General features: G+C 36.8%; 1 protein-coding gene and 1 pseudogene across 12 annotated transcripts in view; one reads left to right on the forward strand and one right to left on the reverse strand.

The window, feature by feature from the left end:
• Positions 1 to 17742, reverse strand: part of IFT80 (intraflagellar transport 80) — a 185640-nt gene that overhangs the window by 67925 nt on the left and 99973 nt on the right. The gene's annotated exons all lie outside the window — the stretch shown is intronic.
• On the forward strand, positions 1430 to 7055 carry LOC107128741 (large ribosomal subunit protein eL33 pseudogene; annotated as a pseudogene).

The following is a 17742-nucleotide window of genomic DNA, read 5'->3' on the forward strand; positions in this document are numbered from 1 at the left end:
CCCACCTCAGCATCCAGAGTAGCTGGAACCACAGGTGCATGCCAAGACAGCGGGATTTTTATTTTTAGTAGAGATGAGGTTTATGTTGTACAGGCTGCTTTTGAACTCTTGAGCTCAAGTGATCCTCCTGCTTTGGCCTCCAAAAGTGCTGGGATTACAGGCATAAGCCACCATGCCTGACCTCCCTTTGTAATTTTGTGGTTGTTGAAGAAACTGGGTCGTATGTCCTATAAAATTTCCCAGTCTGGATTTTGGCTTCTGCATTCTCATGGTGTTATTTAACATTTCCTCTGTCCCCTTTATTTCCTGTAAATTAGTAGTTAGATTTAGAGTCTTGATCAGATTCAGGTTCCATATTTTTGGCAAGAAAACTTCATAGGTGATGTTGTATACTGTTGCAATTTGTTTAGTGAGGTACTTAAGTTAGGTTTTGTGTGGCACAGTGAGGAACATTCATGGAAAGATTAGGTTTACTACTCATAGGTCTAAGTGAGAAGGCAGAGCCAATGGGAAGGTGTGGGGTGTTATCAAGAACATGAACGCTCGACCAGCAGATGGGGAGCAAGAGAGACAGGGTGAGACCTTCGGGTGGAAGCTTTTATTGGTGTGCAGGGTGTTACCTAGGTGGGTTTCCCCTGGCGACCCCTAGGTGGGGTTGATTGGAGGGAGCACAAGGATAAGCACAGGAACTTGGGGATTACATTATCAGGTTCCTAACACTTAAAAGTAGAAGGTGATCAAACAGTTCGGGGTACGGGGCCTTATCTATCTAGAAGATAAAATGCTAACTAGATGGAGACTATCTCAAAATAGATGGGTCAAAAGTCAGGGACAAGACAACAAAATGGATGCTGGGACAGCATTACATGAATAAGAGTAATGACATGTACTTCTAGTAGGAAGCAATTAACATCTGTTGCCTCTCTTCTTACGCTTTTAGTAAATGACGATCATTGCCTACATCTACTAATTCAGTAGGGTTGCAAAATGGGTAATCTTCTAATCTTTTCTTCACTTACTAACTGCAATAATTTTAGAAAAAGAAGTATCTTCTCATCACCTATTTGGTTACCCTGGGGTATATATATCAAAGGCAGGATAAATTCTTTATTATTTCCAGTTAGTTGCCATCATGTGTTGCTTAATGAAGGGGAGGCATTCTGAGAAATGGGCTATTAGGCGATTTCATCATGTGAACATCATAGTGTGTACTTACACAAATATAGATAATATAGCACCTAGACTATATGGTATAGCCTGTTGCTCCTAGGCTACAAACCTATCAAGCGCCTTACTGTACTGAATACTATAGGAAACTGTCACACAATGATAGTAGTAGACCTAAACATACCTAAACACAAAAAAAGGTATAATAAAATACAGCATTAAAACATAAAAAATGGTATACCTGTATATGACACTTACACGAATGGAGCTTGCAGGCTTGGAAGTTGTTCTGGGTGAGTCAGAGAGTGAATGGTGAGTGAATGTGAAGGCCTGAAACACTACTGCATACTACTATCAATTTTATAAACACTGTATACTTAGGCTACTAAATTCATTGAAAAGTATTTTTCTTTCTTCAATAACAAATTAACTTCAGCTTACTATAACTTTTTTGCTTTATAAACCTCTTAATTTTTTAAACTTTTTGACTCTTGTAGTAACACTAAGCTTAAAATAAAACATGTTGGGACAGCTGTACAAATATATTTTCTTTATATCCTTATTCTTTATGTTTTTTTCTATCTTTAAAATTTTTTGTTTTGTTTTTTACTTTTTAAACTTTCTTGTTAAAAACTAAGATATAAACACACACATTAGCGTAGGCCTACACAGGGTCAGAATCATTAATATCACTGTCTTCCACCTCTACACCTTGCCCAATGAAAGGTCTTCAGGGGCAATAGCATGCATGAAGCTGTCATTCCTTATGATAACAATGTCTTCTTCTGCAATACCTCCTGAAGGACCTATGTGAGGCTGTATTACAGTTAACTTCTTTTTTAAATTGGAGTACACACTAAAATAACAATAAAAAGGATAGTATAAGAAATATATAAACCAGTACCACAGTCATCTATTATCATTACCAAGTATTACGTACTGTACATAATTGTACATGCTGTACTTTAATATGGCTGACAGCGCAGTGGTATGTTTACACAAGCATCAACACAAACACATAAGTAATGTGTTGTACTATGATACTAGGATGGCTATGGCATCACTAGGCAATAGGAATTTTTCAACTCCATTGTAATCTTATGGGACCACTGTCATACATGCAGTCTGTCACTGACCAAAATGTTATTATGTGGTACATAATTGTATCACTTTTCAAAAATATAAATTTGAATAGTGACCAGATACTTGATGATACTTAAAAATTGCTGTTAATTGTTTTCAGATTTAATAATGGTATTGAGGTTAGGTTAACAATAGACTTTGTGTTTTCAGTGATATATACTAAAATATTTGGTGACAGAATGATAGGATGCCAGGGATTTGCCTAAGTGGGTGGTGGTACAGATGAGATATGTTATTAGTTGATAATTGTTGGAAGTTGAGTAATGGGTAAATAGCGGTTCGTTATACCAGTTGGTATATACACCTTTGATGTGTTTCAATAAATAGAATGCTCAAATTGGCTCAATTTTTTTTTTTTTTTTTTTTTTTTGAGACAGAGTCTCGCTCTGTCGCCCAGGCTGGAATGCAGTGGCACGATCTCGGCTTACTGCAACCTCTGCCTCCTGGCTTCAAGCAATTCTCCTGCCTCAGCCTCCAGAGTAGCTGGGACTACAGGCACCTGCCACCACGCCCAGCTAATTTTTGTATTTTTAGTAGAGACGGGGCTTCACCACATTGGCCAGGCTGGTCTTGATCTACTGACCTTGTGATCCGCCCGCCTCGGCATCCCAAAGTGCTGGGATTACAGGCGTGAGCTACTGTGCCCGTTTCAAATTGGCTCACTTTTAGCCAGTCAGATCTCTTTCAACTTGGGTGTTTTTTTTTTTTTTTAGTCTTCTTGACAGACTCTTACAGCTTTTTTTTTTTAGACACTTACCTTGTTTCCTAGTATGATAAAATGTCCAGATTCATATTTTAGATTTCCTGACTTACACAGGGAATTCTCAGTGGAGCACTGGTTCATGTTATAAAAATGTGGAAAATATTATTTAAAGAATGCCCACAAGTGCTTAGATACTATTACTGAGTTGATCATTGCTTTTCTAGGTCTTTTTAGTGGACAGAAATAGGTAATTTTTTCAACATAAAAAACAAACTCTCATGCTTTCCATTCCAATCCAGGAACTATCGGATTTCTACTTACCCTCTCCAATCTTACCTCAGGATCTCCTTTAATTAGCTGGAAAAATCCTAATTCTTTTTTTTTTTTTTGAGATAGAGTTTCAATTCACTATGTTTTTCAGGCTGATTTGTCAAACTCGGTTCGGCAAAAAAAAAAATCCCAATTCTTTCTTTTTTCTTTTTTTGAGACGGAGTCTTGCTCTGTCACCCAGGCTTGAGTGCAGTGGCACAATCTTGGCTCACTGCAACCTTTGCCTCCCAGGTTCTCCTGCCTCAGCCTCCTGAGTAGCTGGGACTATAGGCACCCGTCACCACACCTGGCTAATTTCTGTATTTTTAGTAGAGATGGGGTTTTGCCATGTTGGCCAGGCTGGTCTCAAACTCCTGACCTCAGGTGATCCACCCACCTCAGCTTCCCAAAGTGCTGGGATTACAGGCATGGGCCGCCACCCCCGGCCCTAAAAATCCCGATTCGTAAGACAACAATATAGATACTCAGAATAACACTATTAATACCACAAACACATGATTATAAAAGAGTTTAAAACTTCTTTTTGCATTCTATTTTTCCCTTAGGCCAATTTTCTTTTAAGCAACAACTTTGTCTGAAGGTAGGGCAGTCTTGAAAAAGTGTGAGGCTGACCAATTTGGTTTTTAGCTCTGGGCAAATATCACTGGCATTTCCTCAAATATCCAGTACCTTGAGGGTGTTCTACAACTAGCCAAAATCTCTCCATAAAGGGCCATCTCCTGGGCAAAAATATTCTATACCTCTCTTCACATGCTCTGAAGTCTGCTCTCAGCTAGCCAAGTTACTTAGAAAAGGACCTAATAAAAATAAGTTTAATGTGTTACTCCCATGATACTATTATATTTTAAGAAACAATTTCTTAAAGCAATAAAGCTAGTGAGGGAATTTTTTTATCAGTAAGAAGGTGAAATCCTTCCCAAGTTATCTACTACCTACATGACTCATTGCTAACATTGGCCCTAAAATGCAGTTACAAAGATATAGTTTATATCTTTGCAGGTTTATCTGCAGTGTTCTATTACTGCTGTAACAAATTACCACAAATGTAGAGGCTTAGAAAAACATAAATTGATTATCTTGCAGTTCTCTAAGTCAAAAACCCAACATGAGTTTCACTGAGCTAAAATCAAGGTGCTAACAGAGCTGCATTCCTTTCTGGAGGCTCTGGGAGAAGGTCCATTTCCTTGATCATTCAGATTGTGGGCAGAACTGTTTCTTGCAGTTGTATGACTGAGGTCCCCATTTCCTTGCTGGCCATTCATAGCTTCTAGAGGCCACCTGCATTCCTTGGTTTGCAGTCCACTTCCTTCGCCTTTAAAGCCAGCAACAGCAGGTGGAGCTGCTCTTACTTTGAATCTGTCCTTCTTCGTCCACTAACCCCCAGCTAGGAAAGGTTCTCTGCTTTTAAGAATTAATGTGATTATATTGGATGACTGGATAATCCAGGATAATTTACCATCTAGAGGTCCCTACCCTTAATCACATCTGCAACGTTCCTTTTGCCATATTAGGTAACATATTCGAAGGTTCTGGGGATTAGCACACGGATATCTTCGGAGGCCCATTATTCAGCCAGTCATTAAGTTACATTAGGAAGAACATAGCAGTTAATTTGGGGATTGTAAAAGCATATTCCTTTTTTTCTAAAGATTCATATTTAGATATGAGCATAAACACATAAAATTATATTTTTACTACTTTTTTTTCTTTTTTTTTTTTTGAGACAGGTTCTCACTCTGTCACCATGCTGGAGTGCAGTGGCGCGATCATAGCTTACTGCAGCCTCAATCTCCTGGGCTCAGGCAATCCTCCCACTTCAGCCTCTTGAGTAGCTACAACTACAGGCACTTGCCACCACACCTGGCTAATGCTTTTTTGGTATTTTTTGTAGAGATGGGGGTCTCACCATGTTGCCCAGGCTGATCTTGAACTGGGCTCAAGCAATCTGCCTGCCTTGGCCTCCTAAAGTCTTACCACTCTTTAAATGTAGTTTGCGATTTGTGGTTTTGGCTTTCAAGGACTTATTAACAATGATTTAAAAAAAAAAAAAAAACCTCAACAATATTTTGACTATGTGACCACGTTGCCACCAAGTGGTGGTAGGAACTTGGCATGTGGCACTGGATTATTAAAGATACCCAAAAGAAAACATTTTAAGTTATTGAAGAAGTTGCTTTTAAAAAGAAAAAAATAACCAAAATAGGTACACTTACCCCAACCTGCCTAGACACAACTCATTAGACCAGGCATGTGTACCAAACCTAAGCTGAGTCAGTGATCCCTTCCCTGAGGGAGTGCTTAAAATTGGGATTAAGAATCTTGTCTCAGTCTGACTGCTCTCTCAAATAAAAAAACGTATACTTCAGAGTTGTTAACACTGGTCACTTCCCAGCACATAAACTGAGGGGGGTAAAAAAGGTCAATCCACTGGAAAAGAAAAAAAGGACCTGGATATACAGACAGAAGCGACAAAAGACACAAAGAAAACAGGCACTTTCTGTGTTCTCCTAGCACTCCAGTTCCTGTTTCCTGAGGTCTGGCTATATCCTTTCCCTGGCTTCTAGAAGATATCCCTGTATCCTTATAACCAAATCTCCTTTTTACTTAATGGTTTCTTCTACTTTCTTCAACTAAAAGAAAACATAGAGTAACTTTGAAGTCATAAGATCAGCCATACTTCTCCAGCACTGCTTGTGTTTTTCTCACTTCTGGCAGTGAGAAAAGGCTGCAGTGTTGCCTCTTCCTATATAATAACTTCATATTAAAAAACAAAGAAACAATCAATACACTAATACTTATAAGAAGAAGCAAGCAGGATGTCCAATGCCCATAGAAAAGGTATCATAGAATCGTGGAGTTGAAAAGAGAGAGGTAATCATTTAGCTTAGACAATTTATTTTGTAGATGAGAAATGTAAAGACCAAGAAGAGGCCTTTGACTTTGTAAATTCACCGCTGGAGCCTTGACTCCAGGCTCTACAAACATACTAATGCTACTCTTACATTAAAACAAAATAAGCAATCATGTTAAACAGCACAATATAGGGAATAACAATTCAGAACGTTTTATAAAGTGTTGATAGATCAAAAAATGATACATTCCTTTGAGCGAAGAGACTATTTTTTTCCTTCTGTATTCTGTCAAATTGCTTAGGCATGCAGGTTATTTCTCAACAGGGAAATAAATATTTAAACTAAAAAACATGACTTGACTATAGAGACTTTTAAAAGTATCTCCTCAATGTCAACCTCACCCTTATCTTTACTATTCCTGTATAAATATATTACATTGAAAGGATCCTCAAAAGGATAATCTTTCGCTCTTTCTGCCATCTTGGAGCCTGTGGAGGCCTGCAGGGAACAGGATGTCTAAAAGGGAAATAGGTTGGGAGGCTGTGGTACAAGATCATGTTTGCTTGCTCTAAGTGGGGTCTCCAGAACCAAAGGGAGTACACAGCTCTTCCTGAAGTTGAAGATGTTTATGCTACAGATGAAACTGAATTCCATTTGGGCAAGAGATATGCTTATGTATATAAAACAAAGAACAACATAGTGACTCCTGGTGGCAAACCAAACAAACTAGAGTAATCCGTGGAAAGATAATTTGGGCCCATGGAAACAGTAGCATGGTTTGTGCCAAAATCCAAAGAAATCTTCCTGCTAAGGCCACTGGACACAGAATCTGTGTGATGCTGTACCCCTCAAGGATTTAAGCTAACAAAAAGTAAATAAAAGTGGATTTGTGTTCTTGGGGGGAAAAAAAGCATAAACTTTGGCCAAGTTCAAGAAATTCAATTCATAAAATTGTACATTTACAAAGTAAGTTTAAGTGGAAGAGAAAATAGATGCAAAGTTTCTTACATTCATTTAGGGCACATTAACTGATGTTTAGGAGCAGTTACTGCAGATGGTAAGTCATTGCAATTATTTTAATTGAAAAGATGAACAGGTAGATACCTTTTTATTATAATGCCTAACCGAATATTCAAGGACAGAGAAAATGAGAATCACAAAAAGTATCTCTTACACAAGCAATAGCACCACCTGCTGATAAATAAAAGCAACAATGTCAGCTAATTAAAAATGAGGCCAAGTACTTCATATATTTAGATCTTTCCCCTTGGACACTATTGTTTAATACAGCATAATTCATTAATATATTATATAATTTATTTATTTATAATAACTATGTTAATTTGAACATCTGTGCCCTTACAATTGGAATCAAGCATTTCTTAAAAATCAAAGGTAAAAATAAAATTTATCATGTAATATAGAAAACATTATGGTACTATGACTTTTAATTTTTATCCCAAAGGTAATTCATTTGTGCCATATTTATTTTACTTACCATCCAGTAACGTACATTTAGTTTCTATATTTGTTTTTATGTTCCCTGATCATCTCACTTAAAATAATGCCATCTCCTTTGCCCAGCTTAATTTTTATAGCACTCATTACCGTTTAAAATGTTACTTTTGCTTGTTTATAGTCTTTCATCCGATGGAATAAAACCTTTCAACAACACAGAATTTATTTATGGATTTTCTTTGACAACTAGGGCAAGTGCCTGGCATCTAACAGACTCTCAATAAATGTTTGTAAAAGAATTGATAAATATGAAAATAAACGAGCAAATTAATATGCAATGCACTTTTATACTTCCCTGAAGTAATAGCTATGTCAAAAGTTTCAAAGCTCTTGACAGATTTTACCAAATCATCCTTGAGAAAAGCTGTGCCAGTTAATGTTCCTATCAATGTTCCACAAAGAGCCCCATTTTCCCATTTTCTGATGAATGGGAATGGCATAACATTGTAATTTTTATCTGCATAAAACTCATTGCTAAAGAGACAACACATTTTGCATTTCTGGGGGTATGTACCCTTCTTTTATCCTTTGCTTTTTCCCAATTCCAGAATTCCCATAATATTCCTTTTGTATAATTTCTATCCTTTTACTGGTATTTTCTATTTGTTCAGACTGTGATCTGTTTTCCTTTGGCTCTTTGAGCATATTTAAGATCACTGATTTAAAGTCTTTGTCCAGTCTCTTCAACAAATTATGCTGGGAAGACTGGGTATCTATATGCAGAAGAATGAAACTAGACCCCTATCTCTCACCATATACAAAAATCAAGTCAAAATGGATTAAAGCCTTAAATTGAAGACCCAAACTATGAAAATACTACAAGAAAGCATTGGGAAAAATCTCCAGGACGTTGGCTTGGGCAAAAATTTCTTGAGTAATACTCCACAAGTACAGGCAACCAAAGCAAAAATGGACAAATGGGATCACATCAAGTTAAAAAAGCTTCTGTACAGCAGAGGAGACAATCAACAAAGTGAACACACAACTCACAGAATTGGAGAAGATATCTGCAAACTACCCATCTGACAAAGGATCAGTAACCAGAATACATAAGGAGACCCAACAACTCCACAGGAAAAAAATTTAATAATCTGATAAAAAATTGGGCAAAAGGTGTGAATAGACATTTCTCAAAAGAAGTCACACAAATGGCAAATGGGTATATGAAAAGGTGCTCAATATCACTGAGCATCAGAGAAATGCAAATCAAAACTACAATGACATATCATCTCACTGCAGTTAAAATGGCTTATACCTAAAAGACAGGCAATAACAAATGCTGGTGAGGATGTGGAGGGAAGGGAACACTCATACACCGCTGGTGAGAATGTAAATTTGTACAACCACTTTGGAGAACAGTTTAGAGGTTCCTCAAAAAACTAAAAATAGAGTTACCATATAACCAAGCAATCCCACAGCTAGGTATATACCTAAAAGAAAAGAATCAATATATCAATATATCGAAGAGTATATAGAGTATATCGAAGATCTATATAGAGATCACTATGTTAAGTGAAATAAGCCAGGTGCAGAAAGACAAATATCACATGTTCTCACTTATTTGTGGATTTAAAATCAAAACAATTGAACTCATGGAGATAGGGAGTAGAAGGATGACACCTGTAATCCCAGCACTTTGGGAGGCCAAGGTGGGTGGATCACTTGAGGTCAAGAGTTCGAGACCAGCCTGACCAACATGGGTGAAATCCAGTCTCTACTAAAAAAAAAAGTACAAAAATCAGCCAGACGTGGTGGCAGGCACCTGTATTCCTAGCTACTCAGGAGGTTGAGGAAGGAGAATTGCTTGAACCCAGGAGGCAGAGGTTGCAGTGGGCCAAGATTGCTCCATTGCACTCCAGACTTGGTGACAGTGCAAGACTCTGCCTCAGAAAAAACAAAAAGAAGGATGGTTATCAGAGGCTGGGAAGGGTCATGGATTCGGGCAGGAGAGCGGGTGGGAATAGTTAATACGTATTTTAAAAATCAGAAAGAACAAGATCTACTATTATTTGATAGTACAACAGAGTGACTATAGTCAATAATTTAATTGCATATTTTAAAATAACTAGAGGAGTATGACTGGATTGTTTGTAACACAAAAGATAAATGCTTGAGGGAATGGATACCCCATTCTCTGCGATATGATTATTATACATTGCATGCTGCATCAAAACATGTCATATACGCCATAAATATCTGCACCTACTGTGTATCTACAAAAACTAAAGTTAAATAAAAAAATCAAATCTATAAAAGTAGAGAGTAGAATAGTGGCTACAAGGTGGTGCGTAGTGGGGAATGGGGAAATGATGATTAAAGGGTATAAAGTTTCAGTTAGACAGGACAGAAAGTTTTCAAAATCTATTGCATAGCATGGTTAATAATAATAACAAAGTGTTGTAAATTTCAAAATTGCTAAAACAGAAGATTTTAAATGTTATCACTACAAAAAATGTTATGTAAGGTGATAGACATGTTAATTAGTTTGATATAATCCTTCCACGATGTATACATATATCAAAACAGCACATTGTACCTGTACCTCATAAATATAAACAATTACTATTTGTCAATTAACAATAAAACTTTGAAAAAAATTAAGTATTTGTGTAATAAGTCCAATGCTGGGCATTCTCAGGTATGGTTTCTATTAATCTCTTTCCCTGTGAATGGGCTGTAATTTCCTGCTTCTTGTATGCCTTGTAATTTTTTGTAGAAAATTGGATGTTTTTAATATCATAATGTGGTAATTCAGGAAATCAGAATCTCTCCCCAACAAGGCTTGTATTGTTGCTTGTTGAGGGCTCCGTTATCTGTCTATTTACTGACTTTTCCAAACTATTTTTGCAGACTGCTTTTTGTGTGTGGTCACTGAAGTCTCCATTCTGTTATCTCAGTGGTCAGCCAGACAGAGCCAAAAAGAAAGAAAAAAAATACTCTCCCACTCTTTGCCAATTGGCTCTGACCTAGGCACTCCTTTAATACATAGCCAGACCACCTACAACTCTACTTTAGCTTTCACTCCTTGTTTGTTCATAGATGAAAGATTTTCCAGTGATACAAGCCTCACATCCTCTGGTCTTTTCTGAGCATGTGTCTGGCCCTGGGCATGTATGTTACATTCTAGATCCCTCAGTATATGTGAGGACCCTCCAAAGCCCTTATTCTTTATATTTTTTATTTTTTTATTTTTTTTTTGAGACGGAGTCTTGCTCTGTTGCCCAGGCTAGAGTGCAGTGGTGTGATCTCAGATCACTGCAAGCTCCCCCTCCCGGGTTTAACACCATTCTCCTGTCTCAGCCTCCCGAGTAGCTGGGACTACAGGCACCCGCCACCACGCCCGGCTAGTTTTTTTGTATTTTTTAGTAGAGACGGGGTTTCACCGTGTTATCCAGGATGGTCTTGATCTCCTGACCTCGTGATCCACCCGTCTCGGCCTCCCAAAGTGCTGGGATTGATTACAGGCATGAGCCACCATGCCTGGCCAATAAAGCTATTTTTAAAGAAAAATCATAGAATAGCATGCTGTCCTATAACCCAGTCTTTTTACTAAATAACATCACAAATATCTTTCCAGATAATTAAACATGATCCTTCTTCTCCATTTTTAATGAGTTGAGGGTACTGCACTTTAGGTATATAGAATAATAACCAATCAGTCTCCTGCTCATGGATATTTATTTTTACTTTTCACTATTAATACTGTGATGAAAACTGATATGCATATATCTTTGTGTACTTATGCAATGATCTCATTAAAGAAAATTCCTAGAAGAGAGATTCCTGAGTCAAGGGATATGTGCGTCTGACATTTGGATATGTATTATCAAGTACCCTTCAAAAAGTCAAATCACTCATATTTCCACTAATACTGTATAAAGGAAGGAGCTCAATTCCTTCCTGCTCAACTGAAACTGAGGGTTTTAGGTCATTATTAATCTTTTCAACTTATTGGGTAAAATATATTATTTTATTTATTTACTTCTTTATTTTATATTTATTTATTAGTTAAATTGAACATCCTTTCATGTTTTTATTGGCCATTTATATTTGTCTATGAACTATTTATGCCTTTTGGCTATTTTTCTGGATTATTTCTTGAACGATGAAATTCAAACAGGTAGCTTTCCCACTCCACTCCACCTTGAGAATCACCGCAGTAGTTTAGCATAGCTCTGAAATGTGCAAAGCTAATTTTTACAAACTCATGTTCAATTATTTAAAATAAACTTCTGATATGTAAAGAATTACAATAGCAGAACAGCTGCTATTAGATCTGCCTTCTCACAGATAACACCTATGCACTCCAGACAAAATACAAGTATTTGAAGACTGGACAGCAATCAAAAGTAGGCAGACAGCCACTTTGGAAAACAATTTGGCAGGTCCTCAAAGAGTTAAACATAGGGTTACACTTATCGTAGCAATTTTACTTCTACGTATACACTCAAGAAAAATTAAAACACGTCCACACAAAAATAAAAACATGTGTTCACATAGTCATAGCAGCATTATTTCTAATAACCAAATTTTGAAACCACTAAATGTCCATTAACTGATTAATAAACAAACAAAATGTGTTATAAACATATGATGAAATATTATTTGTCTATAAAAAAGAATAAAGTACTGGATACATGGATGAATCTTGAAAACACGCTAACTGAAAGAAGCCGTCACAAAAGGCCACATAATATATTATTTCATTTATATGAAATGTCCAAAGTTGACAAATTCATAGAAAAAAAGTAGATTAGTGGTTGCCAGGGACTAGGAGTGGAGTAGGGAAAAATAGGGATTGACAGTTAATGGGTACACAACTCCTTTTAGAGGAAAGGAAAATGTTCTAAAATTAGAGTTTGGTAATGGTTGCACAACCCTATGAATATAGTAGAAAACACTGAGTTGCACATTTTAAATGGGTAAAATGTGTCATATACAAATTGTATCCTGATAAATTTGTTTTTTTAAAAAAGCCAGAAACTTGAGAGGAGTCAATGGTTGAAAGAAGAGAACAGGGCCGGGCGCAGTGGCTCACACCTGTAATCCCAGCACTTTGGGAGGCCGAGGCAAGCAGATGACCTGAGGTCAGGAGTTTGAGACTAGTCTGGACAACATGGCAAAACCCCGTCTCTAATAAAAACTACAAAAATTAGCTGGGCGCTGTGGCAGGCACCTATAATCCCAGCTACTTGGGAGGCTGAGGCAGGAGAATTGCTTGAACCCGGGAGGCAGAGATGGCAGTGAGCCGAGATCGCGCCACGGCACTCCAGCCTGGGTGACAGAGCTAGACTCCCTCTCAAAAAGAAAAAAAAGAAAAGGAACGCTGCACCTCAACTAAAAGTTTGTGAAGAGCTCTCAAACACTAAATAGAAATTTGATAAATTTGTGGAAAATGCTAGAGTATAGATCATTTCTGAAGATTAGATTTTTATATATTTGATATTGAAATTATTTCACAAAATCTGGCCCTGGATAAATGATTACATTATTTAGACATACATTCATTATGCCACTTTAAGTTACAGATTACGAGAGAAACAAAAAGAAACAAGGGGCTACATTTAAGGGTAACATTTCCAGATTCAAGAAAACATGTACTTTTTAAAAGAAGCCTTGGCAAGTTTTTTTCCCAAAGAGAAAACACTGTGTGAGAAAAGCAGCTGACACCAGCTGACTTAAATTTTCAGGTCTACATTGACACCATTAAGAGTAAGTTGGGTAAACTTACTCTAAGTTGACACCAGCAGTTACCATATCTACTTACTTGGTAAGAAGAAAAGGTAAAGAGTCTCAATAAGCGCTGCCCTTCTTCCCTTTCATCACACTAACCTGCTTTGACCCTCCAGACATATTAGTTCTCATTACTAAGAGCAGCCTGTTCCTGTTTTTAAAATTTATTACAACTGTAATTAAATAACTGAGTGTATAATTAATTATTTAACATATGTCTTTATAAAGGCAATGTCTGCTTGGCATTCTTAAAAAAGATATGCAGAGGCTGGGCATGGTGGCTCATGCCTATAATCCTAGCACTTTGGGAGGCCAAGACGGATGGATCACTTGAGCTCAGGAGTTCAAGACCAGCCTGGGCAATATGGTGAAACCCCGTCTCTACTAAAAATACAAATTAGCTGGGAGTAGTGGTGCATGCCTGTAGTCCCAGCTACTCGGGAGGCTGAGGCACAAGAATCAATTGAACCTGGGAGGCAGAGATTGTTGTGAGTTGAGACAGCGCCACTGCACTCCAGCCTGGGCGACAGAGCAAGACTCTGTCTCAAAAAAAAAAAATAGACATGCAGAAAGTATTTACATACTTTTATTAAACTCAAAAAGCTCATAGCATTTATATCTTAGTGAGTAGAATTATTCCCCAATAAAGATGTATATCAGCAGGCCGGATGCGGTGGCTCACACCTGTAATCCCAGCACTTCGGGAGGTCAAGGCAGGTGGATCACGAGGTCAAGAGATCGAGATCATCCTGGCCAACATGGGGAAACCTTGCCTCTACTAAAAATACAAAAATTAGCTGGGCGTAGTGACACGCACATGTTATCTCAGCTACTTGGGAGGCTGGGGCAGGAGAATCGCTTGAATCCGGGAAGTGGAAATTGCAGTGAGCCAAGATCATGCCACTGCACTCCAGCCTGGCGACAGAGCGAGACTCCATCTCAAAAAAAAAAAAAAAAAAAAAAAAATGCATGTCACCTTAAGAATAGTTTCCCATGTTTTAACTAACACATATTTCTAAAATAAATTGGATAACTTCAAAAAAACAACATTTTTTAAAAAGAGAAAGAAGGCTGAATTACATGATTAGAGAATCTAGGGAAAACTAAACAAAAGAAAGGATAAAGCTATTTTTTCCCTTTTCAAAAACTGTACATTTTATTTGAAAATGTAGATTTAAAAAATGTACATTTTGAAAATGTAGATATGCAAAAAAGAAGAAAACTCACCTATCACCACCTATGACTAAATCAACAAACTCCAGACATAACCATTGTTAAAATTTATTATATCATGTCAGACTATTTTTCTGTTCATTTATACTGATATATACTAATAAGATCACCCTATGCATAAAGTTTGTAACTATTTTTTTCTTGTGGTCATATATTTTAAAACATTTTCATGGTATTATAAAAGTAATGATCATTTTTAATAACTGTATAATAATTCATTGTAAGAATTATATTCCATAATTAAGTTAAATAATATCTTACTGTTAAGAGTTTTATATTGCTTTTCATTTGTTAAATTATAAATAATGCTCCACTAAGCATTCTTTATTTTATTATTACCTTAGGATAAATCCTAAAACTGGAATTGCTGGGTTGAAGTATATGTTTATTTCTTGGGTTTTTTATATAAAACGTCAAAATATCCTCCAGAAAGAATCAAACAAATAAATATATTTAGTATAGATATACATACACACATAAATAACACATTAAGTAACTCATAAAAATCTAAATATTAAGTAACTCATAAAAATCTAAATGATAACTGTATAAAAGGATATATTACAGGGTTAATACAAACCTTGCAAAAAGAAAAGAAATGATTGCATAAATGAATTCCAAATACTTTTGTGGAAATATACAAGGCAGAAAATGAAACAAAAAATCGATAATTCAATGAATGAAAGTTAAGTGTTTGAATAGTATTTACAACTAGTTATTCTAAAAGAATCAGTCTAGAACATTAAGAGATAATATCATCACACATATGATTCATATACTGTCAACATTGTTGCCACAGCAAAGTGGCAGACATAACCCAACAGTAATTTTTTTTTTTTTTTTTTTGAGATGGAGTCTCGCTCTGTCACCCAGGCTGGAGTACAGTGGCACAATCTTGGCTCACCGCAAGCTCTGCCTCCCGGGTTCATGCCATTCTCCTGCCTCAGTCTCCCGAGTAGCTGGGACTACAGGCACCTGCCACCATGCCTGGCTAATTCTGCTTTTGTATTTTTAGTAGAGATGGGGTTTCACTATGTTAGCCAGGATGGTCTCAATCTCCTGACCTCGTGATCTGCCCACCTCTGCCTCCCAAAGTGCTGGGATTAGAGGCGTGAGCCACCGCGCCTGACCCCCAACAGTAATTTTAAATGAAGAAGATGCTTAGAATGAGTCAGAAGAATAAATTACCTGAGATTTTTAAGAAATGTAATTTTTTCTGTTATACTATTCTCTTTTGGTATCACCTGCATTATAGTTTACTGCAGTAAAATTCAAGGTATTTTTTCTGCAGTAGAGTAAGCATTGCCCATTTCAGAACTCAAAAGGAATTATAAAGCATCTCACTAAGTCTTCCTTCAAGTGCCCTCTGAGGACAACCTGCATAAAGACAACTCGGAAACTTCCTAAAAATACCACTTCACAGAGCCTCATTCTCTGAGATTTTGATTCTCCATATTGCAAATAGTACCTAATAATGTGTATTTTTGCAATACCCAGATGATACTTATGAATGCTGAAATTTAGATAACTTGGTTTACTGTTGTAATGATTGAACAGGGCATTACATCATGAAAGGGCATTATCCTCAGGCGAACATCCAGACAGTAAGGAATGGAAACTCAGGTAATTATTCTTGTCTCTTTCTACTTATACAGCAAGGATTTATCTCCTGAACCTGTCTATTTCTTTCCATCTCCACTGCTACTTCCCTATTATTCAGGCCAACGTCATCATTTTCTTGTACTACAACAGCTCCTAATTAGCCATCCTGCCTCTAGTGTACCTCTACTCTAATCTGTCCTCTATGATGATCTTAGAGTATGCTTCCCCAAAAATGCCAAATCTAATAAGGTAACTATCTAAAATAGATCAGTGACTCATCATTGCCCATAAGATAAACTCCAAACTATTGTGGCCATACTAAACTTTTAATTTTTCTAATAAACCATGATTCTTCACCTTTGTTTATTTTATTCCTTCTCTCAAATCACTGTTCCTTTGACCTCAAAGCAGTATTTCCAACATTTGAATACTACCATGTTACTACACACCATCCATGGCTCTCTACTGACTAATGTACTCAATTTCCAACTTCACTGTTTCAGCTGTTCAAAGAAAATCTTATACTAGATGCTCAAACAGTATAACCGGAGCTGCTCTGGTTGCAGGTAGTGAGAGAGATCAGGGGCTCAACTCCCTCACCTCTCTTCTACCCCACAGCAACCCCAAAGGAGGCTCCACAAAACAGAATTAGATTTTAAAAGACTGAAATCTGGATTCTGTTGCATGGCAAACACTTTAGTCCATCTATCTTTTCTGTATTATCTCCTCATATTATGCCATGAAAATTTTACCGACACTGCACAAAAAGCACCATATTCTTTTGTACTTTGATTTGCAAGAGGTTTCTTTTGCCTGCAACTCTCTGGCCCAATGTTGTCTCCTTGGAGAACTACTAATTCTTCAAGGCTCTGCTCTCTAGTCAATGTCCCACAGGCTGAGTTAGGCTCTTCCACACCTTTGCAGTGCTTGTATAAAAACCTTCCCATATATCACTTATCATAATGCACTGTAAGTACTATAGTCTAATTCTCCACTACACTGTCAACAACTTGAGTGAAAGTCTTTATATCTTTTTCTTATTTATATCCCCAGTTTCTAGAACACTGTCTGATGAGTAGTATATATTTAATGTCTATTGAATAAAAGATAGATGCTAACATTCTAAATAAAAAGACTAGGTGCTTAATGAGATAAACCTTTAATTCAAGCTTTTAAAATTTTTAAATATTTTAATCAAAATGGCAACCTAAAATTATGTTTAAATTGGCTTATTAATAAACTGTTAAGTATCTACTGTGTTGCACAAATAACAGAGAATTACTGAACTATGGGATTTTGACAATGTAAGAATGTAATACATTGTGAAAATGAGACTACATATTCTATAGATTTAGAATCATTGATAGGGAAAATCAGAGGTAAGATCTCCTTAAGTGATTAGATGGGATGATTCAACATCCTGATGCTGTAATTGAGAAAGGAGGGACCTAGCAGAAAAGA

The sequence above is a fragment of the Macaca fascicularis genome, chromosome 2 (assembly GCF_037993035.2).
Source record: "Macaca fascicularis isolate 582-1 chromosome 2, T2T-MFA8v1.1".
Classification (NCBI taxonomy): Eukaryota; Metazoa; Chordata; class Mammalia; order Primates; family Cercopithecidae; genus Macaca; species Macaca fascicularis.